General features: G+C 39.3%; 1 pseudogene; it reads right to left on the reverse strand.

Moving 5' to 3' along the window:
- Positions 1-17236: 17236 nt before the first annotated feature.
- On the reverse strand, positions 17237-25408 carry LOC116883203 (annotated as a pseudogene).
- Between the last annotated feature and the right edge of the window lie 213 nt (positions 25409-25621).

A 25621-nucleotide genomic window follows, 5' to 3' on the forward strand; every position in this document is an offset into this window, starting at 1 on the left:
ATATGAATACAACCGGAAGCAATAATCACTATTCCTTAATATCTCTCAACATCAATGGCCTCAACTCCCCAATAAAAAGACATAGATTAACAAACTGGATACGCAACGAGGACCCTGCATTCTGCTGCCTACAGGAAACACACCTCAGAGACAAAGACAGACACTACCTCAGAATGAAAGGCTGGAAAACAACTTTCCAAGCAAATGTTCGGAAGAAGCAAGCTGGAGTAGCCATTCTAATATCAGATAAAATCAATTTTTAACTAAAAGTCATCAAAAAAGATAAGGAAGGACACTTTATATTTATCAAAGGAAAAATCCACCAAGATGAACTCTCAATCCTAAATATCTATGCCCCAAATACAAGGGCACCTACATACGTAAAAGAAACCTTACTAAAGCTCAAAACACACATTACACCTCACACAATAATAGTAGGAGATTTCAACACCCCACTCTCATCAATGGACAGATCATGGAAACAGAAATTAAACAGAGATGTAGACAGACTAAGAGAACTCATGAGCCAAATGGACTTAACAGATATTTATAGAACATTCTATCCTAAAGCAAAAGGATATACCTTCTTCTCAGCTCCTCATGGTACTTTCTCCAAAATTGACCATATAATTGGTCAAAAAATGGGCCTCAACAGGTACAGAAAGATAGAAATAATCCCATGCGTGCTATCAGACCACCACGGCCTAAAACTGGTCTTCAATAACAATAAGGGAAGAATGCCCACATATACGTGGAAATTGAACAATGCTCTACTCAATGATAACCTGGTCAAGGAAGAAATAAAGAAAGAAATTAAAGACTTTTTAGAATTTAATGAAAATGAAAATACAACATACCCAAACTTATGGGACACAATGAAAGCTGTGCTAAGAGGAAAACTCATAGCGCTGAGTGCCTGCAGAAAGAAACAGGAAAGAGCATATGTCAGCAGCTTGACAGCACACCTAAAAGCTCTAGAACAAAAAGAAGCAAATACACCCAGGAGGAGTAGAAGGCAGGAAATAATCAAACTCAGAGCCGAAATCAACCAAGTAGAAACAAAAAGGACCATAGAAAGAATCAACAGAACCAAAAGTTGGTTCTTTGAGAAAATCAACAAGATAGATAAACCCTTAGCCAGACTAACGAGAGGACACAGAGAGTGTGTCCAAATTAACAAAATCAGAAATGAAAAGGGAGACATAACTACAGATTCAGAGGAAATTCAAAAAATCATCAGATCTTACTATAAAAGCCTATATTCAACAAAACTTGAGAATCTGCAGGAAATGGACAATTTCCTAGACAGATACCAGGTACCGAAGTTAAATCAGGAACAGATAAACCAGTTAAACAACCCCATAACTCCTAAGGAAATAGAAGAAGCCATTAAAGGTCTCCCAACCAAAAAGAGCCCAGGTCTAGACAGGTTTAGTGCAGAATTCTATCAGACCTTCATAGAAGACCTCATATCAATATTATCCAAACTATTCCACAAAATCGAAACAGATGGAGCACTATCGAATTCCTTCTATGAAGCCACAATTACTCTTATACCTAAACCACACAAAGACCCAACAAAGAAAGAGAACTTCAGAACAATTTCTCTTATGAATATTGACGCCAAAATACTCAATAAAATTCTGGCAAACTGAATCCAAGAGCACATCAAAACAATCATCCACCATGATCAAGTAGGCTTCATCCTAGGCATGCAGGGATGGTTTAATATACGGAAAACCATCAACGTGATCCATTATATAAACAAACTGAAAGAACAAAACCACATGATCATTTCATTAGATGCTGAGAAAGCATTTGACAAAATTCAACACCCCTTCATGATAAAAGTCCTGGAAAGAATAGGAATTCAAGGCCCATACCTAAACATAGTAAAAGCCATATACAGCAAAACCAGTTGCAACATTAAACTAAATGGAGAGAAACTTGAAGCAATCCCACTAAAATCAGGCACTAGACAAGGCTGCCCACTCTCTCCCTTCTTACTCAATATAGTTCTTGAAGTTCTAGCCAGAGCAATCAGACAACAAAAAAGGAGGTCAAGGGATACAGATCGGAAAAAAAGTCAAAATATCACTATTTGCAGATGATATGATAGTATATTTAAGTGATCCCAAAAGTTCCACCAGAGAACTACTAAAGCTGATAAACAACTTCAGCAAAGTGGCTGGGTATAAAATTAACTCAAATAAATCAGTAGCCTTCCTCTACACAAAAGAGAAACAAGCCGAGAACCAAATTAGGGAAACGACACCCTTCATAATAGACCCAAATAATATAAAGTACCTCGTGTGACTGTAACCAAGCAAAAAAGATTTGTACAATAAGAACTTCAAGACACTGAAGGAAGAAATTGAAGAAGACCTTAGAAGATGGTAAGATCTCCCATGCTCATGGATTGGCAGGATTAATATAGTAAAATGGCCATTCTGCCAAAAAGCGATCTACAGATTCAATGCAATCCCCATCAAAATACCAATCCAATTCTTCAAAGAGTTAGACAGAACAATTTGCAAATTCATCTGAATAACAAAAACCCAGGATAGCTAAAACTATCCTCAACAATAAAAGGACTTCAGGGGGAATCACTATCCCTGAACTCAAGCAATATTACAGAGCAATAGTGATAAAAACTGCATGGTATTGGTACAGAGACAGACTGATAGACCAATGGAATAGAATTGAAGACCCAGAAATGAACCCACACATCTATGGCCACTTGATTTTTGACAAAGGAGCCAAAACCATCCAATGGAAAAAAGATAGCATTTTCAGCAAATGGTGCTGGCTCAACTGGAGGTCAACATGTAGAAGAATGCAGATCGATCCATGCTTATCACCCTGTACAAAGCTTAAGTCCAAGTGGATCATGGACCTCCACACCAAACCAGACACACTCAAACTAATAGAAGAAAAACTAGGAAGCATCTGGAACACATGGGCACTGGAAAAATTTCTGAACAAAACACCAATGGCTTATGCTCTAAGATCAAGAATCGACAAATGGGATCTCAAAAACTGCAAAGCTTCTGTAAGGCAAAGGACACTGTGGTTAGGACAAACGGCAACCAACAGATTGGGAAAAGATCTTTACCAATCCTACAACAGATAGAGGCCTCATATCCAAAATATACAAAGAACTCAAGAAGTTAGACCGCAGGGAGACAAATAACCCTATTAAAAATGGGGTTCAGAGCTAAACAAAGAATTCACAGCTGAGGAATGCCGAATGGCTGAGAAACACCTAAAGAAATGTTCAACATCTTTAGTCATCAGGGAAATGCAAATCAAAACAACCCTGAGATTTCACCTCACACCAGTGAGAATGGCTAAGATCAAAAACTCAGGTGACAGCAAATGCTGGCGAGGATGTGGAGAAAGAGGAACACCTCCATTGTTGGTGGGGTTGCAGACTGGTACAACCATTCTGGAAATCAGTCTGGAGGTTCCTCAGAAAATTGGACATTGAACTGCCTGAGGATCCAGCTATACCTCTCTTGGGCATATACCCAAAAGATGCCCCAACATATAAAAAGACAAGTGCTCCACTATGTTCATCGTAGCCTTATTTATAATAGCCAGAAGCTGGAAAGAACCCAGATGCCCTTCAACAGAGGAATGGATACAGAAAATGTGGTACATCTACACAATGGAATATTACTCAGCTATCAAAAACAACGACTTTATGAAATTAAGAGGCAAATGTTTGGAACTGGAAAATATCATCCTGAGTGAGCTAACCCAATCACAGAAAGACATACATGGTATGCACTCACTGATAAGTGGCTATTAGGCGAAATGCTTGAATTACCCTAGATGCCTAGAACAAATGAAACTCAAGACGGATGATCAAAATGTGAAGGCTTCACCCTTCTTTAAAAGGGGAACAAGAATACCCTTGGCAGGGAAGAGAGAGGCAAAGATTAAAACAGAGACTGAAGGAACACCCATTCAGAGCCTGCCCCACATGTGGCCCATACATATACAGCCACCCAATTAGACAAGATGGATGAAGCAAAGAAGTGCAGACCGTCAGGAGCCGGATGTAGATCGATCCTGAGAGACACAGCCAGAATACAGCAAATACAGAGGCGAATGCCAGCAGCAAACCACTGAACTGAGAACGGGACCCCCGTTGAAGGAATCAGAGAATGAACTGGAAGAGCTTGAAGGGGCTTGAGACCCCATATGTACAACAAAGCCAAGCAACCAGAGCTTCCAGGGACTAAGCCACTACCTAAAGACTATACATGGACTGATCCTGGACTCTGACCTGCATAGGTAGCAATGAATAGCCTAGTAAGGGCACCAGTGGAAGGGGAATCCCTGGGTCCTGCTAATACTGAACCCCAGTGAACTAGACTGTCGGGGGAGGGCGGCAATGGGGGAGGGTGGGGAGGGGAACACCCACAAGGAAGGGGGAGGAAGGGATGTTTGCCGAAACCGGAAAGGAATAACACTCAAATGTACATAAGAAATACTCAAGTTAATAAAAAAATGGGGTTCAGAGCTAAACAAAAGAATTCACAGCTGAGGAATGCCAAATGGCTGTGAAACACCTAAATAAATGTTCAACATCTTTAGTCATAAGGGAAATGCAAATCAAAGCAACCCTGAGATTTCCCCTCACACCAGTGAGAATGGCTAAGATCAAAAACTCAGGTGACAGCAGATGCTGGAGAGGATGTGGAGAAAGAGGAACACTCCTCCATTGTTGTTGGGGTTGCAGACTGATACAACCATTCTGGAATCAGTCTGGAGGTTCCTCAGAAAATTGGACATTGAACTGCCTGAGGATCCAGCTATACCTCTCTTGGGCATATACCCAAAAGATGCCCCAACATATAAAAAAGACACGTGCTCCACTATGTTCATCGCAGCCTTACTTATAATAGCCAGAAGCTGGAAAGAACCCAGATGCCCTTCAACAGAGGAATGGATACAGAAAATGTGGTACATCTACACAATGGAATATTACTCAGCTATCAAAAACAATGACTTTATGAAATTCATAGGCAAATGTTTGGAACTGGAAAATATCATCCTGAGTGAGCTAACCCAATCACAGAAAGACATACATGATATGCACTCATTGATAAGTGGCTATTAGCCCAAATGCTTGAATTACCCTAGATGCCTAGAACAAATGAAACTCAAGACGGATGATCAAAATGTGAATGCTTCACCCTTCTTTAAAAGGGGAACAAGAATACCCTTGGCAGGGAAGAGAGAGGCAAAGATTAAAACAGAGACTGAAGGAACACCCATTCAGAGCCTGCCCCACATGTGGCCCATACATATACAGCCACCCAATTAGACAAGATGGATGAAGCAAAGAAGTGCAGGCCGACAGGAGCCGGATGTAGATCTCTCCTGAGAGACACAGCCAGAATACAGCAAATACAGAAGTGAATGCCAGCAGCAAACCACTGAACTGAGAACGGGACTCCCGTTGAAGGAATCAGAGAAAGAACTGGAAGAGCTTGAAGGGGCTGGAGACCCCATATGTACAACAATACAGAGCTTCCAGGGACTAAGCCACTACCTAAAGACTATACATGGACTGACCTTGGACTCTGACCTCATAGGTAGCAATGAATATCCTAGTAAGAGCACCAGTGGAAGGGGAAGCCCTGGGTCCTGCTAAGACTGAACCCCCAGTGAACTAGATTGTTGCGGGGAGGGCGGCAATGGGGGGAGGGTGGGGAGGGGAACACCCATAAGGAAGGGGAGGGGCTGGGGGATGTTTGCCCGGAAACCGGGAAAGGGAATAACACTCGAAATGTATATAAGAAATACTCAAGTTAAAAAAAAAAAAAAGAAAAGGCTCCCAATCAAAGAGGCCGAGGACCAGAACAGTTTAGTGGTGAATTCTATCAGACCTTCATAGAAGACCTAATACCAATACTCTCCAAAGTATTCCTTAAAATACAAACAGTCGGAGCACTGCCCAATTCATTCTGTGAAGCCACAAATACACTTTTACGTAAACCACACAAATACCCAACAAAGAAAGAGAACTCCAGGCCAATTTTCCTAATGAATGATGCCAAAATACTTAATAAAATTCTCACAAACCTAATCCAAGAACATATCAAAACAATCGTGCACTATGATCAAGTAGGCTTCATCTCAGGGATGCAGGGATGTTTCAATATACAGACTTCCATCAACGTTATTCACTATTGAAAAAACTCAAGAACAAAACCACATGATCATCTCATTAGATACTGAGAAAACATTTGGCAAAACTTTTCATGATAAAAGTCAGAAAGATCAGGAAGTCACAGCCCATACCTAAACACAGTAAAAGCACTATATAGCAAAGTAGTAGTGAAAGTCAAACTAAATGGAGAGAAACTTGAAGCAATCCCACTAAAACCAGGGAATAAACAAGGTTGCCCAATCCTTTCCTACCTATTTAATATAGTACTTGAAGTCCTAGCCAGAGGAATTAGACAACAAAAGGAGGCTAAAGGGATACAAATTGGAAAGGAAGAAGTCAAAATATCTCTATTTGCAGATCATTTAATGGTATATTTAAGAGACCCCAAGATTGTACCAGAGAGCTACTAAACTTGATAAACAACCTCAGCAAAGTAGCTGGATATAAAGTTAACTTAGAGAAATCAATAGTCATCCTCTACTCAAAGGATAAACAGGCTGAGAAAGAAAATAGGGAAACAACACCTTTCACAATAGTCACAAATAATATAAAGTACTTTGGTGTGACTCTAACCAAGCAAATGAAAGATCTGTGTGACAAGAACTTCAAATCTTTGAAGAAAAAAGTAAAAGAAGATCTCAGAAGATAGAAAGACCTCCCATGCTCATGGATTGGCAGGATAAATATAGTAAAAATGGCCATCTTGTCAAAAGCAATCTACAGATTCAATGCAAACCTAATCAAAATTCCAACTCAATTTTTCATAGAGTTAGAACAAGGAATTTGCAAATTCATTTGGAATAACAAAAACCCAGGATTGGGAAAACTATCCTCAACAATAAAAGAACTTCTGTGGGAATCACCATCCCTAACCTCAAGCTGTATTATAGAGCAATAGTGATAACAACTGCATGGTATTGGTACAGGCAGGTAGATCAAGGGAATAGAATTGAAGACCCAGAAATGAACCCACACAACTCTGGTCACTTGATCTTTGACAAAGGAGCTAAAACTATCCAGTGGATAAAAGACAGCATTTTCAACAAATGGTGCTCGTTCAACTGGAAGTCAGCATGTAGAAGAAAGCAAATCGACCCATTCCTATAACCCTGTAGAATGTACAAGTCCAAGTGTATCAAGTACCTCTACCTAAAACCAGATACACTGAAACTAATAGCAGAGAAAGTGGGGAAGAGCCTCAAATACATAAGCACAGGGAAAAATTTCCTAAACAGAACACCAATGGCTTATGCTCTAAGATCAAGAATTGACAAATGGGACCTCATAAAATTGCAAAGCTTCTGTAAGGCAAAGGACACTTTTTCAATAGGACAAAACAGCAACCAACAGATTGGGAAAAGATTTTTACCAATCCTACATCCGATAGAGGGCTAATATCCAATGTATTCAAAGAACTCAAGAAGTTAGTTTCCAGAGAATCAAATAACCCTATTAAAATGGGGTACAGTGTTAAACAAAGAATTCTCAACTGAAGAACACCAAATGGGCATGAATCACCTAAAGAAATGTTCAACATCCTCTAGTCATCAGGGAATTGCAAATCAAAAACACCCTGAGTTTCTACCTCGCATCAGTCAGAATGGCTAATATCAAAAACTCAGGTAATAGTAGATACTAGCAAGGATGTGGAGAAAGAAGACCACTCCTCCATTGTTGGTGGAATTGCAAGCTGGTGCAACCACTCTGGAAATCAGTATGGTCATTCCTCAGAAAATTGGACATAGTACTACCTACGGACCCAGCTATACTACTCCTGGCTATATACCCAAAAGATGCTCCAACATATAAGAAGGACACATGCTCCACTATGCTCATAGCAGACTTATTTACAATAGCTGGAAGCTGGAAATAACCCAGATGTCCTTCAACAGAGGAATGGATATAGAAAATATGGTACATTTACACAATGAAGTGCTACTCAGCTATTAAAAACAATGACTTCATGAAATTCTTAGGCAAATGGATGGAACTACAAAATATCATAGTGAGTGCGGTAATCCAATCACAAAAGAACACACATAGTATACACTCACTGCTAAGTGGATATTAGCCCAAAATTCCCATTGTACAATCACAAACCACATGAAGGTCAAGACGAAGGAAGTCCAAAGTGTGGGTGCTTTAGTGCTTCTTAGAAGGGGGAACAAAATACTCACAGGAGGAAATATGGAGGAAGTGTGGAGTAGAGAGTGAAGGAAAGGCCATCCAGACACTGACCCACCTTGGGATCCATCCCATATACAGTCATCAAACCCAGACAGTATTGTGGAAGCTAAGAAGTGCATGCTGGCAGGAGCTTGATATAACTGTCTCCTGAGAGGCCCTGCCAGAGCCTGACAGATGCAGAGGCAGATGCTTGCAGGCAACCATTGGACTAGGGATAGGATCCCCAATGGAGGAGTTAGAGTAAGGACTGAAGGAGCTGAAGGGGTTTGTTGAAAGTTGATTTTATTTGATATTAGGATGGCTACTCCAGCTTGTTTCTTAGAACCATTTACTTGGAAAACTTTTTTTCCAGTCTTTTACTCTGAGGTAGTGTTTGTCTTTGTCACTGTGGTACGTTTCCTATATGCAGCAAATTGCTTTGTCCTCTTTAAGTATCCAATCTGTTAATCTATTTCTTTTTTTGGGCAATTGATTTCACTGACATTAAGAGATATTAATCAAAAGTGGTTGTTGCTGCTTTCCATCTATTATCCTTTGTAGGGATGGATTTGTGGAAAGATAGTGTGAATTTGGTTTTGTCATGGAATATCTTGGTTTCTCCATCTGTGTTAACTGAGAACTTTGCTGGGTATAATATACTGGGCTGGCATTTGTATTCTCTTAGGGTCTGTATGACATCTGCTTTCATAGTGTCTGGTGTAATTCTGAGAGATAGGTCTGCCTTCATATGTTACTTGACCTTTTTCCCTTACTGCTTTTAATATTCTTTCTTTGTTTTATGCATTTGGTGTTTTGACTATTATGTGAGGGGAGGAATTTCTTTTCTGGTCCAGTCGATTTGGAGTTCTACAGGCTTCTTGTGTGTTCATAGGCATCTCTTTTTTTAAATTAGGGAAATTTTCTTCTATAATTTTGTTGAAGATATTTACTGGCACTTTAAGTTGGCAATATGCTCTCTTCTGTACCTATTATCCTTAGGTTTAGACTTCTCATTGTGTCCTGGATTTCCTGGATATTTCGTTTTAGGAAACTTTTGCAGTTTTTTTTTTCCTGACAGTTGTGTCAATGTTTTCTATGTTATATTCTGCACCTGAAATTCTCTGTTTTATCTCTTGTATTCTGCTGGTGATGCTTGTGTCTATGACTTTTATTTTCTCCATCTTTATTAACATGGGTATTTCTTATTTACACTTCAATTGTTATTCAATTTCCCGGTTTCTAGGCCAACATCCCCCTAGCCCCTCCCTCCCCTTCAATATAGGTGTTCCCCTCCATCCTCCCCCATTACTGACCTTCCCCCAACAATCCCATTCACTGGGGGGTTCAGTCTTGGCAGGACCAAGGGCTTCCTTCCACTGGTGCTCTTACTAGGCTATTCATTGCTACCTATGAGGTTGGAGCCCAGGGTCAGTCCATGTATAGTCTTTGAGTTGTGGCTTAGTACCAGGAAGCTCAGGTTGGTTGGCATTGTTGTTCATATGGGGTCTCGAGCCCCTTCAAGCTCTTTCAGTCCTTTCTCTGATTCCTTCAACGGGGGTCCCGTTCTCAGTTCAGTGGTTTGCTGCTGATATCGCCTATGTATTTGCTGTATTCTGGCTGTGTCTCTCAGGAGACATCTACATCTGGTTCCTGTAAGCCTGCATTTCTTTGCTTCATCCATCTTATCTAGTTTGTTGGCTGTATATGTATGGGCCACATGTGGGGCAGGCTCTTAATGGGTGTTCCTTTTGCCTCTGTTCTACACTTTGCCTCCCTATTCCCTCCCAAGGGTAGTCTTGTTCCCCTTTTAAAGAAGGAGTGAAGCATTTGCATTTTGGTCATCCTTCTTGAGTTTCATGTGTTCTATGCATCTAGGGTTATTTGAGCATTTGGGTTAATAGCCACTTATCAGTGAGTGCATACCATGTATGTCTTTCTGTGATTGGGTTACCTCACTCAGGATGATATTTTCCAGTTCCATCCATTTGCCTATGAATTTAATAAAGTCAATGTTTTTGATAGCTGAGTAGTAATCCATTGTGTAGATGTACCACATTTTCTGTATCCATTCCTCTGTTGAAGGGCATCTGGGTTCTTTCCAGCTTCTGGCTATTATAAATAAGGCTGTTATGAACATAGTGGAGCATGTGTCTTTGTTATATGTTGGGGCATCTTGTGGGTATATGCCCAAGAGAGGTATAGCTGGGTCCTCAGGTAGTTCAATGTTCAATTTTCTGAGGAATCTCCACACTGATTTCCAGAATGGTTGTACCAGTCTGCAATCCCACCAACAACGGAGGAGTGTTCCTCTTTCTCCACATCCTCGCCAGCATTTGCTGTCACCTGAGTTTTTGATCTTAGCCATTCTGACTGGTGTGAGGTGAAATCTCAGGGTTGTTTTGATTAGCATTTCCCTTATGACTAAAGATCTTGAACATTTCTTTAGGTGTTTCTCAGCCATTCGGCATTCCTCAACTGTGAATTCTTTGTTTAGCTCTGAACCCCATTTTTAATAGGGTTATTTGTCTCCCTGCAGTTCAACTTCTTAAGTTCTTTGCATATTTTGGATGTAAGCCCTCTGTCAGTTGTAGGATTGGTAAAGATCTTTTCCCAATCTGTTGGTTGCTGTTTTGTCCTAACAACAGTGTCCTTTGCCTTACAGAAGCTTTGCAGTTTTATGAGATCCCATTTGTCGATTCTTGATCTTAGAGCATAAGCCATTGGTGTTTTGTTCAGGAAATTTTTTCCAGTGCGCATGTGTTCGCGATTCTTCCCCACTTTTTCTTCTATAAGTTTGAGTGTATCTGGTTTGATGTGGAGGTCCTTGATCCACTTGGACTTAAGCTTTGTACAGGGTGATAAGAATGGATTGATCTGCATTCGTCTACATACTGAACTCCGGTTGAATCAGCACCATTTGCTGAAAATGCTCTCTTTTTTCCATTGGATGGTTTTGGGTCCTTTGTCAAAAATCAAGTGACCATAGGTGTGTGGGCTCATTTCTGGGTCTTCAATTCTATTCCACTAGTCTATCTGTCTGTCTCTGTACCAATACCATGCAGTTTTTATCACTATTACTCTATAATACTGCTTGAGTTCAGGGAGAGTGAATCCCTGGGAATTTTTTTTATTGTTGAGGATAGTTTTAGCTATCCTGGGCTTTTTGTTATTCCAGATGAATTTGCAAATTGTTCTTTCTAACTCTCTGAAGAATTGGGTTGGAATTTTGATGGGGATTGCATTGAATCTGTAGATTGCTTTTGGTAAAATGGCCATTTTTACTATATTAATCCTGCCAATCCATGAGCATGGGGGATCTTTCCATCTTCTGAGGTCTTCTTCAATTTCTTTTTCAGATGCTTGAAGTCCTTATCATACAGATCTTTCACTTGCTTGGTTAAAGTCACACCAAGGTATTTTATATTATTTGGAACTATTATGAAGGGTGTCATTTCCTAATTTCTTTCTCGGCTTGTTTCTCTTTTGTGTAGAGGAAGGCTACTGATTCATTTGAGTTAATTTTATACCCAGTCACTTTGCTGAAGGTGTTTATCAGGTTTAGTAGTTCTCTGGTGGGACTTTTGGGACCACTTAAATAGACTATCATATCATCTGCAAATAGTGATATTTTGACTTCTTCCTTTCCAATCTGTATCCCCTTGATCTCCTTTTGTTGTCTGATTGCTCTGGCTAGGACTTTGTGAACCATATTGAATAAGTAGGGAGAGAGTGGGCAGCCTTGTACCTGATTTTAGTGGGATTGCTTCAAGTTTGTCTCCATTTAGTTTAATATTAGCTATTGGTTTGCTGTATATGGCTTTTACTATGTTTAGGTACGAGCCTTGAATTCCTATTCTTTCTAGAACTTTTATCATGAAGGGTGTTGAGTTTTCTCAAATGCTTTCTCAGCATATAATGAAATGATCATGTGGTTTTTAACTTTCAGTTTGTTTATATAGTGGAGTATGTTGATGGTTTTCCATATATTAAACCATCCCTGTATCCCTGGAATGAAGCCTACTTGATCATGATGGATGATTGTTTTGATGTGCTCTTGGATTCGGTTTGCCAGAATTTTATTGAGTATTTTTGCGTCGATATTCATAAAGGAAATTGGTCTGAAGTTCTCTTTCTTTGTTGGGTCTTTGTGTGGTTTAGGTATAAGAGTAATTATGGCTTCATAGAAGGAATTCTGTAGTGCCGCAGACCACCCAGGGGAGTGTGACAGCAGGGGGACCAATGCTTGGATTTCAGGTACAGAACAGATTTGGCGTGACAGACAGACACAAACTTGAGGTGTCTGCTGCTGCAAAAGGCTTTACTTTTTGGCACATATTTAAGCATTTAAAACAGGTACATCATAATTGGCAGTCATCCAGCTCTTATTCATTACCCCACCAGATGTCCCTTGTAGAGTCCTTTGTAGAGAGGAAAGCTAAACATACAGTCTAAGAAACAGTTCTCAACTGCAAACAATAGTTTAAAAAAAAGCCTGCAGTTATACTGCCAGATTTGTGGACTCCAGGTAGTATTCATCATTTATCTTTGTCATAATAAAGTTTAAACTCTATATTTATGGCCCCTCAGATTAGTAAGGAAACTTTTGTAACCATAGTTAACTCTTGATAAGTTTATTCAACTTGTTGGAACTTGTCTATGATCTTTCTAAAAGAATCGTTACTGTTTGGAATCATGCTAAACAAAACATTTTTCCAAAAAGGGGGGAAAGGCTATTCTGGCATAGTCATGTTGTTAGTAACTGCAATTAATTTCTATCCTATTTACTGGGAGCTAATGGATAAAGCAGTCGAATTCATCACAGCTGTTGAGTTTATCAGGATCATGATGGTGTGAGACGTTTCTGTCTCTGAACTTTCAGTTCCTGAGACATCTAAAGGCACATGACCATCTTCCCACACTGTTGTATTCTTAAAATCACATATTGTTGACAGGCTTAAAGTTGCTAAGATCACCAATGCTAAAACACAGATGGTACCTCCACTGCAAGCATAGATCCTAGTCATCATCAGGGAGACTGCCAGGGACCTGCAGGAGGCCAAGCCATTCTAAGCACATGCCTCTGTTCTGGATAGAAATGAAGAACAAGAGCTTCATGTCACACAGACTCTACTGGAGTGGGTGTAGCACCGTAGTGCTCCGTCTGTTTCAATTTCGTGGAATAGTTTGGATAGTATTGGTATGAGGTCTTCTATGAAGGTCTGATAGAATTCTGCACTGAACCCATCTGGACCTGGGCTCTTTTTGGTTGGGAGACTTTTAATGACTGCTTCTATTTCTTTAGGAGTTATGGAGTTGTTTAAATGATTTATTTGTTCGTGATTTAACTTGGGTACCTGGTATCTGTCTAGGAAATTGTCCATTTCCTGCAGATTTTCAAGTTTTGTTGAATATAGGCTTTCGTAGTAGGATCTCATGATTTTTTGAATTTCCTCTGATTCTGTAGTTATGCCTCCCTTTTCATTTCTGATTTTGTTAATTTGGACACACTCTCCGTGTCCTCTGGTTATTCTGGCTAAGGGTTTATCTATCTTGTTGACTCTCTCAAAGAACCAACTTTTGGTTCTGTTGATTCTTTGTATGTTCCTTTTTGTTTCTACTTGGTTGATTTCAGCTCTGAGTTTGATTATTTCCTGCCTTCTACTCTTCCTGTGTGTATTTGCTTCTTTTTGTTTCAGAGCTTTTAGGTGTGCTGTCAAGTTGCTGGTATATGCTCTCTCCTGTTTCTTTCTGCAGGCACTCAGAGCTATGAGTTTTTCTCTTAGCACAGCTTTCATTGTGTCCCATAAGTTTGGGTAGGTTGTACCTTCATTTTCATAAAATTCTAAGAAGTCTTTAATTTCTTTCTTTATTTCTTCCTTGACCAGGTTCTCATTGAGTGGAGCATTACTCAACTTCCATGTATATGTGGGCATTCTTTCCTTATTGTTATTGAAGACCAGCTTTAGCCCGTGGTGGTCTGATAGCACGCATGGGATTATTTCTATCTTTCTGTATCTGTTGAGGCCTGTTTTATTATCAATCATATGGTCAATTTTGGAGAAAGTACCATGAGGTGGTAAGAAGAAGGTATATCCTTTTGTTTTAGGATAGAATGTTCTATAAATATCTGTTAAATCCATTTGGTTCATGTCTTCTCTTAGTCTGTCTATGTCTCTGTTTAATTTCTGTTTCCATGATCTGTCCATTGATGAAAGTGGAGTGTTGAAATCTCCTACTATTATAGTGTGAGGTGCAATGTGTGCTTTGAGCTTTAGTAAGGTTTCTTTTATGTATGTAGGTGCCCTTGTATTTGGAGCATAGATATTTAGGATTGAGAGTTCATCTTGGTGAATTTTTCCTTTGATGAATACGAAGTGTCCTTCCTTATCTCTTTTGATAACTTTTAGTTGAAAATTGATTTTATTCGATATTAGAATGGCTATTCCAGCTTGCTTCTTCAGACCATTTGCTCGGAAAGTTGTTTTCCAGCCTTTTACTCTGAGATAGTGTCTGTCTTTGTCTCTGAGTTGTGTTTCCTGTAGGCAGCAGAATGCAGGGTCCTCGTTGCTTATCCAGTTTGTTAATCTTTGTCTTTTTATTGGAGAATTGAGTCCATTGATGTTGAAAGATATTAAGGAATAGTGATTGTTGCTTCCTGTTATATTCATATTTGGGTGTGAGATTATTTTTTTGTGCTTTTCTTCTCTTTGTTTTGTTGCCAAGACGATTAGTTTCTTGTTTTTTCTAGGGTATAGCTTGCCTCCTTATGTTGGGTTTTGCCATTTATTATCCTATGTAGGGCTGGATTTCTAGAAAGATATTGTGTAAATTTGGTTTTGTCATGGAATATCTTGATTTCTCTATCTATGTTAATTGAGAGCTTTGCTGGATACAGTAACCTGGGCTGGCATTTGTGTTCTCTTAGGGTTTGTATGACATCTGTCCAGGATTTTCTGGTGTTTGTAGTGTCTGGTGATAAGTCTGGTGTAATTCTGATAGGTCTGCCTTTATATGTTACTTGACCTTTTCCCTTACTGCTTTTAACATTCTTTCTTTGTTTTGTGCTTTTGGTCTTTTGACTATTATGTGACGAGTTTCTTTTCTGGTCCAATTTATTTGGAGTTCTGTAGGCTTCTTGTATGTATATGGGCATCACTTTCTTTAAGTTAGGGAAGTTTTCATCTATGATTTTGTTGAAGATATTTACTGGTCCTTTGAGCTGGGAGTCTTCACTCTCTTCTCTACCTATTATCCTTAGGTTTGATCTTCTCATTGAGTCCTGGATTTACTGTAAGTTTTGGACCAGTAGGTTTTTCCATTTTACATTATCTTTGACAGTTGTGTCGATGATTTCTATGAATCTTCTGCTCCTGAGGATTCTCTCTTCTATCTCTTGTATTCTGTTGGTGATGCTTGTATCTATGGCTTCTTGTCTCTTCCTTTGGTTTTCTATATTCAGGGTTGTCTCCCTTTGTGCTTTCTTTATTGCTTCTATTTCCATTTTTAATTTCTTCACCTGTTTGATTGTGTTTTCCTGTAATTCTTTCAGGGATTTTTGCATATCCCCTCTATAGCCTTCTGCTTGTTTGTGTTTTCTTGCAATTCTGTAAGGGAGTTCTTGTGTCTATGACTTTTGATCTCTTTCCTAGGTTTTCTATCTCTAGGGTGTCTCCCTTTGTGATACCTTAATTCTTTCTATTTCCATTTTTAGAACCTGGATGGTTTTGCTCAATTTCGTTGCCTGTTTGGTTGTGTTTCCTGTAATTCTTTAAGGGACTTTTGTCTTTCCTCTAAGGGCTTCTACCTATTAACCTGTGTTGTTCTGTATTTCTTTAAGGGAGTTATTTATGACCTTCTTAAAGTACAAGAACCTAAGCAAAAGAAAACAAGGCCACTTGACATCATCGGAACCCACTTCTCCCACCACAGCAAGTCTTGGATATTCGAACACACCGGAAAAGCAAGTTTCTGATTTAAAAATCACATCCTGTGATGATGGCTTTCTCTGGTTGTTGCAAGAACGGATGCAGAGCCAGAGCCCTGGGCGCCCTGCGAACAGGTACAAGCTGGAATGAACCGGTGCCTTTGGCTGGCTAGTTTTGTGTTTCCCTGGTTCCTGTGGTGGTCCCAGTTATGCTGGGTGTTGGGAAAGATGTTGTGTAATTTTGAGTGTGTGAGAGCTCCAGTGCTCCTGGGTGTGTTCGATCTCCTGGGAGTCGAGCTTCCTCTGTGATCCTGTGAACCTGTGATCCTGTGATCCTCTGAGCATTTCAGAGCACCTGGGGCTCCCTCTGGGTGTTAATGGGAATGGGTGCAGAATCAGCGTCCGAGGTCTTTTCAGGGCACAATTTCAGACAGGAAAGACCCAGTACCACTGACTGGGTGGGGTTCCTGCATCCCTGGATCCTGGGGCTCCCAGTACTCAGGGTTCTAGGGCAGATGTTGTGGTCTCCTCACCTGTGACCCTGGGCATGTTAGAGCACCTGGGAGTCCGGCTTCTGTGTGTTGTGGGAATGTATGTGAAGCCAGAGCCCAAGGTCTGTTCAGGGCACTGGTTCAGACCAGAAGAAACCTGTGCCACAGGCCAGGCAGGGGTTCCTGCATCTCTGGATCTTGGGGGACCCAGTTACTTGGGGTTTTGTGGCAGATGTTGTGGCCTCTCCTGTGATGCTGGGCATTTCAGAGCACCTGGGAGTCGGGTTCCCTCCATGTGTTGTAGGAGTGGGTGCAGAGCCAGCTCTCAGGGCACAGGTTCAGACTGGAAGGATTAGTTAATTATTTTTACTATTCAAAAGAAAGTTCTGCATTAATGCCCTCCCTTTCTAGCCATTTAGTCTACTTAGATGGCGAGAGAGTGGGCTGAGGGCATAGATCAATTCACATTTAGGGGTTTTAGTTATTGGGGTCACACTTGATCAGAACTTTCAGCCCCACACCCTTTTTGTCTACTTCAAAAGCTTCTATAGCCGTCTCTAGAGGGAATCTATGTATAACTAAGAGCTTTACATTCAAAGTCTTTGATGCAAACAGGAATATTATGGTCAGCCACGTGTTGCAGTATTGAAACATACTTTTGATATCTGCCTCCTGCAGGGCTGCATGCACTAGGGATAAATTTATCATCTCAGAGCCCATTCCCAAAATCAACAAAGTCCCATAAGAATGAATGGCATAGATGCCCAGCTGAACGGAGTGGAGTCTTCGATGCCGGTCTGGATGGAGGACTCCACTCCTGTGCATTCATTGGTCACCTCTGGATTGCTCTCCAGCAGACTTTCCACCCTACTGGCAATTTCCTGAGAGGTCTCTTTGAAAATCTGGATGGTAAAGTCGGCTCCAACTTCCTTGGCTTTGGTCAACCGAGAGACATAGGTCAGTCATCACCACTGGAGCAGCATCCATTGCTTTGGCCACAAGCAAAATGACTACCCCAACTGGCCCAACTCTGCACACAAGGACTTTGTTCCCCAGGGAAACTGAACCTCACTGGCAGGCATAGATCCCCACAGATAGAGGCTCGATCAGGGACCCTTCTTCAAAGGTGACACAATCAGGAAGCTTGTAGCAGAAGTCAGCACTGTGCTTGTTGAAGTGACAGAGGTTCCCATCATCAGGGGTGTGGCACAGAAGAAGGATGGCGTCAGCTTGTATCAACCAATCTTGCAGTATTCATCATTTCTCGGGAAATGCCAGGCTCGATGGCAATCCGATCTCCTGGTTTTAGATGTTTTATCGACGCTCCTACTTTTGTGACTGTTCGAGCAGCTTCATGCCCAAGCACTATTGACTTTTTCACAACAAAATCCTCAATTCAGCCATACTCCCAGTAGTGAACATCTGAGCTGCATATCCCCACCGAATGCATTTTTAGTAACACGTCATTTGGGCCCAGCTCAGGGATTGAGTAGTTCTTGAGGCAAATGTCTCCAGGTCCGTGCACCACCGCGGACAGGTTCTCGCCCTTAGCTGGAGCTCTTGCTTTGAGATATGGGCTGGACCCAGCGGAGAGCCGATGGTTTTCGTGCCCTTTCTAATTTTAAGGTGGTTACTTAGAGCAATAAGTTTCCCCCATAGGGCTGAATTTAATATGTTTTAGAGATTAGGTTGTGTTATATTTTTATTTCCAGAATTAAAAAAAAATTCTTTCTTGACTTTTTCTTCAATCAATTCTTTCTTAGTAAGGAGTTGCTTGATTTTCACGAGTTTATAAACTTAACTAGAGCGTCGTTTGTTGTGGATATTTAAGTTTCATTGCAGTTTCATCAGCTAAAATATATAGAATTATTTCAACATTTTTTTAATTTGTAAACATTTGTTTTGTGTCCCAGGGTGTGATCTATTTTAGAAAATCTGTGTGCTGTTGTACAAAATGTGTATTCCTTGTTTTGTGGTGGAATATTCTGGAGGCATTGGTTAAGTTTATTTGATGTATGATGTCAATTAATTCTGAGGCTTCTCTTTATTTTTTTCTAGTTAACATGTCTATTGAAGAAGTGGAGTATGACATCATCTAGTATTAATGGGGTGATGTTAATCTGTGTTTATAAATTCAGTAATAGATTTAAAAAAATGCAATTGGGTACCCCAAAGTTTGGTGCATGTATATTTAGGATAGTAATGTCTTTTTGGTTGACTGTTACCTTGCCTCTCCCACTTGGTTTTATTTTATTCTATAATATAGACAGCAGGGTAGTGACACTTTCATATTTCCTGGTTCCATTTGATTGCAGAACGTTTGCAATTTTTTGCTCTAAGGCAATGTCATTTTTAGAGCTAAGATGTGTCTCTTAGCTTGCCCACCCTCCCTCCCTCCCTTCTTCCCTCCTTTCCTCCCTCCCTCCCTCTCCTCACTTGTTGTTTTCTCTCTATACTTCTGGCATCTTGGAGCTTACTATGTAGACCTTGCTAGCCTCAGACTCATTGAAATCCTCCTGACTCTGCTTTCTGAGTGCTGGGATTAAACACATGTTCCAATATCCCCTAACCAAGATGTGTTTCTCATAGATAACAGATGAAGTTTGTTTCTTTTACTTTGTTATTTATTTGCTCCTCCTCCTTCTTTCTTTTTGTTTATTGCTATATTTTGTTGTTTTGTTTTGTTTTTGAAACAAGGTATCTCTGTGTAATTCTGGATGTCTTGGAACTCTCTGCATCTGGGTGGTCTTGAACTCAGAGATCCACCTGCCTCTGTCTCCTGAGTGCTAGTATTAAAGACAGGTGTTACTACCTAGCTATGAATTTTGTTTCTTGATCCATTCAGTCACCCTATGCCATTTGATTGGATAATTTAAGGCATTGCTATTTAAGTTTATTGGTGAAATGCATATGTTAATGGTGGTCACTATATTGCTGACTTTTGGTGTCATTTTTTGTTATGTTTTAGTGATTATGGCTTACTATTTCTTTCCAGTTTCTGTATGCTCATTCTTCTCTCCACCTAAAATATTGTTTCCTGTTTTCTTTAGGTTTCATTTGTTGTATATAAATATCAGTTTGCCAGAATATTATTGAGTATTTTTGCGTCGATATTCATAAGGGAAATTGGTCTGAAGTTCTCTTTCTTTGTTGGGTCTTTGTGTGGTTTAGGTATAAGAGTAATTGTGGCTTCATAGAAGGAATTTGGTAGTGCTCTATCTGTTGCAATTTTGTGGAATAGTTTGGATAGTATTGGTATGAGGTCTTCTATGAAGGTCTGATAGAATTTTGCATTAAACCCGCCTGGATCTGGGCTCTTTTTGGTTGGGAGACCTTTAATGACTGCTTCTATTTTGTTAGGAGTTATGGGGTTGTTTAACTAGTTTATCTGTTCCTGATTTAAGTTTGGCACCTGGTATCTGTCTAGGAAATTGTCCATTTCCTGCAGATTTTCAAGTTTTGTTGAATATAGGCTTTTATAGTAAGATCTGATGGTTTTTTGAATTTCCTCTGATTCTGTAGTTATGTCTCCCTTTTCATTTCTGATTTTGTTAATTTGGACACACTCTCTGTGTCCTCTCGTTAGTCTGGCTAAGGGTTTATCTATGTTGTTGATTTTCTCAAAGAACCAACTTTTGGTTTTGTTGATTCTTTGTATGTTCCTTTTTGTTTCTACTTGGTTGATTTCAGCTCTGAGTTTGATTATTTCCTGCCTTCTTCTCCTCCAGGGTGTATTTGCTTCTTTTTGTTCTAGAGCTTTTAGGTGTGCTTGTCAAGCTGGTGACATATGCTCTCTCCTGTTTCTTTCTGCAGGCACTCAGAGCTATGAATTTTCCTCTTAGCACAGCTTTCATTGTGTCCCATAAGTTTGGGTATGTTGTACCTTCATTTTCATTAAATTCTAAGAAGTCTTTCATTTCTTTCTTTATTTCTTCCTTGACCAGGTTATCGTTGAGTAGAGCATTGTTCAACTTCCACGTATATGTGGGTGTTCTTCCCTTATTGTTATTGAAGACCAGCTTTAGGTCGTGGTGGTCTGATAGCACGCATGGGACTATTTCTATCTTTCTGTACCTGTTGAGGCCCGTTTTTTGACCAAGTATATGGTCAATTTTGGAGAAAGTACCATGAGGTGGTGAAAAGAAGGTATATCCTTTTGTTTTAGGATAGAATGTTCTATAAATAATTATGTTAAAAAATGTTAAATCCATTTGGTTCATGACTTCTCTTAGTCTGTCTACGTCTTTGTTTAATTTCTGTTTCCATGATCTGTCCATTGATGAGAGTGGGGTGTTGAAATCTCCTACTATTATTGTGTGAGGTGCAATGTGTGTTTTGAGCTTTAGTAAGGTTTCTTTTATGTATGTAGGTGCCCTTATATTTGGGGCATAGATATTTAGGATTGAGAGTTCATCTTGGTGGATTTTTCCTTTGATGAATATGAAGTGTCCTTCCTTATCTTTTTCATGACTTTTAGTTGAAAATTGATTTTATTTGATATTAGAATGGCTACTCCAGCTTGCTTCTTCCGAACATTTGCTTGGAAAGTTGTTTTCCAGCCTTTCACTCTGAGGTAGTGTCTGTCTTTGTCTCTGACGTGTGTTTCCTGTAGGCAGCAGAATGCAGGGTCCTCGTTGCGTATCCAGTTTGTTAATCTATGTCTTTTTATTGGAGAGTTGAGGCCATTGATGTTGAGAGATATTAAGGAATAGTGATTATTGCTTCCTGTTATATTCATCTTTGGATGTGAGGTTATGTTTGTGTGCTTTTCTTCTCTTTGTTTTGTTGCCAAGACAATTAGTTTCTTGCTTTTTCTAGGGTGTAGCTTGCCTCCTTTTGTTGGTCTTTACCATTTATTATTCTTTGTAGCGCTGGATTTGTAGAAAGATATTGTGTAAATTTGGTTTTGTCATGGAATATCTTGGTTTCTCCATCTATGTTAATTGAGAGTTTTGCAGGATACAGTAACCTGGGCTGGCATTTGTGGTCTCTTAGGGTCTGTATGACATCTGTCTAGTATCTTCTGGCTTTCAAAGTCTCTGGCGAAAAGTCTGGTGTGATTCTGATAGGTCTGCCTTTATATGTTACTTGATCTTTTTCCCTTACTGCTTTTAATATTCTTTCTTTATTTTGTACGTTTAGTGTTTTGACTATTATGTGACGGGAGGTGTTTCTTTTCTGGTCCAATCTATTTGGAGTTCTGTAGGCTTCTTCTATGCCTATGGGTATCTCTTTTTTTAGGTTAGGAAGTTTTCTTCTATGATTTTGTTGAAGATATTTACTGGTCCTTTGAGCTGGGAGTCTTCACTCTCTTCTATACCTATTATCCTTCGGTTTGATCTTCTCATTGAGTCCTGGATTCCCTGTATGTTTTGGACCAGTAGCTTTTTCCGCTTTACATTATCTTTGACAGTTGAGTCAATGATTTCTATGGAATCTTCTGCTCCTGAGATTCTATCTTCTATCTCTTGTATTCTGTTGGTGATGCTTGTATCTATGGTCCTTTTCTCTTCCTTTGGTTTTCTATATCCAGGGTTGTTTCCATGTGTTCTTTCTTGATTGCTTCTATTTCCATTTTTAATTCCTTCAACTGTTTGATTGTGTTTTCCTGGACTTTTTTCAGGGATTTTTGTGATTCCTCTCTATAGACTTTTTTCTTGTTTATTTATGTTTTCCTGTGTTTCTGTAAGGGAGTTCTTCGTGTCTTTCTTGAAGTCCTCCAGCATCATGATCAAATATGATTTTGAAACTAGATCTTGCTTTTCTGGTGTGTTTGGATATTCAGTGTTTGCTTTGGTGGGAGAATTGGGCTCTGATGATGCCATATAGTCTCGGTTTCTGTTGCTTGATTTCCTGTGCTTGCCTCTCGCCATCACATTATCTTTAGTGTTACTTTGTTCTGCTATTTCTGACAGTGGCTAGACTGTCACTTATATATAAATTGAGTACAATTATTACCATTCTACAATTTATAAAGCATATGATATACTCAACACCCAGTTCATCACTATATCAGTTAAACAGAACATTTAGTTATCCATTCTAGCTTAAGAAAGACTTAAAATATATATTATATCTTGGCTAGCTTGTATACTATCTGATAACTGTCCAATAAAATATGTACATTCAGATTTAAACAACTTGATAGGCTCTGAGACTAAAATCAGTCTTCAATCCCATCAGAAATCTGAGAATGATCAAATGTCTATACACATAGGAAGCCTAACATGGCTTCTAGAATTGAGAGGTTGTAGAGACAAATCTCCACTAGTACAGTCCCCTGTTACCAACATGTGAGCGCAAGTCTTCAGACTTCTGGCCCAAAATTAACTGACAGACTCTTGAAATGCAGGTTTTGAAGGGCTTGTCTTGGCAGAGTTTATCAGTCAACTATTCTGCATAATTTGTCCTTTTCTGGACAGTATTAGTCTGCAGATGAAACAGGCAGCTTTGTCCAGTGGCTGCCTAGCCACAAAGTATTGCCTCATCTGGATGTAGAGATATTCAAATTCTTTGTTAAATCCACCAAAGGGGAAGTGTTAGGAGCAGATATGTCTCAACAAAAGATAAATAACTTTAAATCTCATATTTTTGTGGATTTTTGACGTTTTTGAAAACCATCTACCTATATAAGACAAATCTGTACTGTCTTATTATCTTATTAATATTATCTTGAAAGTACTCTCACAAAGTCAGCAATATGTTTGTTATTTGGCCCTTAACTCATATGTGAATAATCAACTCTGAAGTTTGTAATGACATCAATAGAAGGACTGGCTCTAAACCTTATACTTTTAAACTTTTAACAAATAAATTCTATATCAAAGCAAAGATATGATTTTAGCTTAGTTAACAAATGAGATTACTACTATATAACTCAATCTAGTTAATTCCTCCCTGTTAAATAACAACCAATTTTAAGTACATCATAAAAACAACTTTAGAATAACCACTTTCAGTCCCCCAAGATCCAGGGAATTGGGGCGACAACTCCTCTATAGCTTCTTCAAACTGTACATGGGTGTTGCGATATCCTTAGGGGTAGGGGGTAGGAAGAATGAAGCAAATGATGTAGCAGGATGTGTCCTGACTGGACCCTGCTTAAAATCCTTGAAACCAGGAATCCAAGTAGGCACACTCTGTAAAATACAACTCTCAAGACAAAAGTTTAGAATCAAGATATCTTTTTGTTTGATTCTCCTGAGTAAATTTTTCAGGTGGTCTACCTCTATCAAATCTGATCAGTATGACTGTGTGAGGTTTCCAGAGTCTAATCACACTTTTTAAAAATACAAAGACAAAATCTTTCTCCCAAAATATTGTGTTCCTTTGTCTGTAACCAGAAAAGCTTGTATCTTGCACTCTCTCCCAGAGTAATAATATAACCATAAAACTCAAAGTCACACCCATTATGAAGATTAAACAATTTTTTAAAAAGGAAGTAAGCTAAACAATGAGCCTGATAGGCTTTTGTACTCTGTGATATCAGGAAATTAACCAAAAATTTCTGTGGAGCCCATGTTAAGAGAATCTGCGCTTCCTGTTGTGGTAGATATAAAAAATAACCACTTGCTAGCCAGCATCAATGAGCCATATGGCCTTTAGCAGGGTAATTCATAAAACAAACCAAATACCTTCTATCAATTCTAATATCAATAAGCAACATATCAAACCAGGATTTTAGTCCAAAATATATCCATCTGTTAAGCCCTCTACCCGGAGTCACAGATTTTTCTTTAACCTTAATAACTTCTATAATATATGTCTGCATTCACTCTACCTGGTGTTACAGACATTCATCACAACTCTTTACTTGGAGGTAGTGACTAATTTTTCCCTATCTAAGTTCTGAACCGTGGATGAAAATCCCCATCTGATTCAGGTAATCTCTTTATTCTCTTCTTTCTAAAAACAAACCTAATCACCTTTTAATAATACCTGTAATTAAGAAGTATCTTGTCTAACTAGGATTTCAACCCAAAATTCCCGTGGAGCCCACGTTAAAAAGAATATGAGTATCCTGAAAGACTTCTAAACAACTTTCTTTAAAAAGCAGCTTTTAATCTCTAACTCTTTGAGCTGCCATTACTTACCACACAGCCTGGGACCTACAGCCTGCCAGCCCAGGCTACTTCCCTGTCTCTTTGTTAAATTCCCTTGCTTGAGATATAACATGACTTAACATGGTGCTGGCCTCCTCTTACTTAGAAAATAAAAACTTTCTCTCAACTCTTAGGATTACTAGTGGATTCTTGCCCATCACATTAGTTTGCCATCTGTTGTCGTAAAAATATAAAAAGTAAAAAAAGTATTTTTGTCTTTTATCCCCCTAGGTCCAGCACAACAGTGCCCCAGGATATCTGCTAGATATCTTGGCGGAAACACATTCCCAACTCCTCGGCAGCCCAGTTTCACCTGCTGCCACACACTTTGCTACACTCAAATTGTCACATAAAAGAATGCACAACACAATAATCTTTGACCCAATTGGTAAGATATAGTTGCCCACCTAAACATAGAAAGCCCAGTACCATCCATCCCTTAAGAACATTTGTAACAACCTGTAAAGGTACAGCATGGAATCTTAACGTCACCCACCATATTGTCCTGCTGCGACTTCTTTCTCTTCCTCTCCTCCATTCTCATATTTTAGACTTTTATCTCCAATTTACTATTACATTCACGTTGGAGACTGTATTATGGAAGTCTTGAATAGATTTTATTAATTTGTTCATCTGCTTGTTTGAACCTTCTATATGGTCATTAATTCTTTTAAGATGTAAGCCTGAATTTTTTTTGTGGACATTTCATCTATCTCTGTAGTTTAGGATTCTATTATATAGGAGTTGGTTA

The sequence above is a fragment of the Rattus rattus genome, chromosome 14, assembly GCF_011064425.1.
Source record: "Rattus rattus isolate New Zealand chromosome 14, Rrattus_CSIRO_v1, whole genome shotgun sequence".
Taxonomy (NCBI): domain Eukaryota; kingdom Metazoa; phylum Chordata; class Mammalia; order Rodentia; family Muridae; genus Rattus; species Rattus rattus.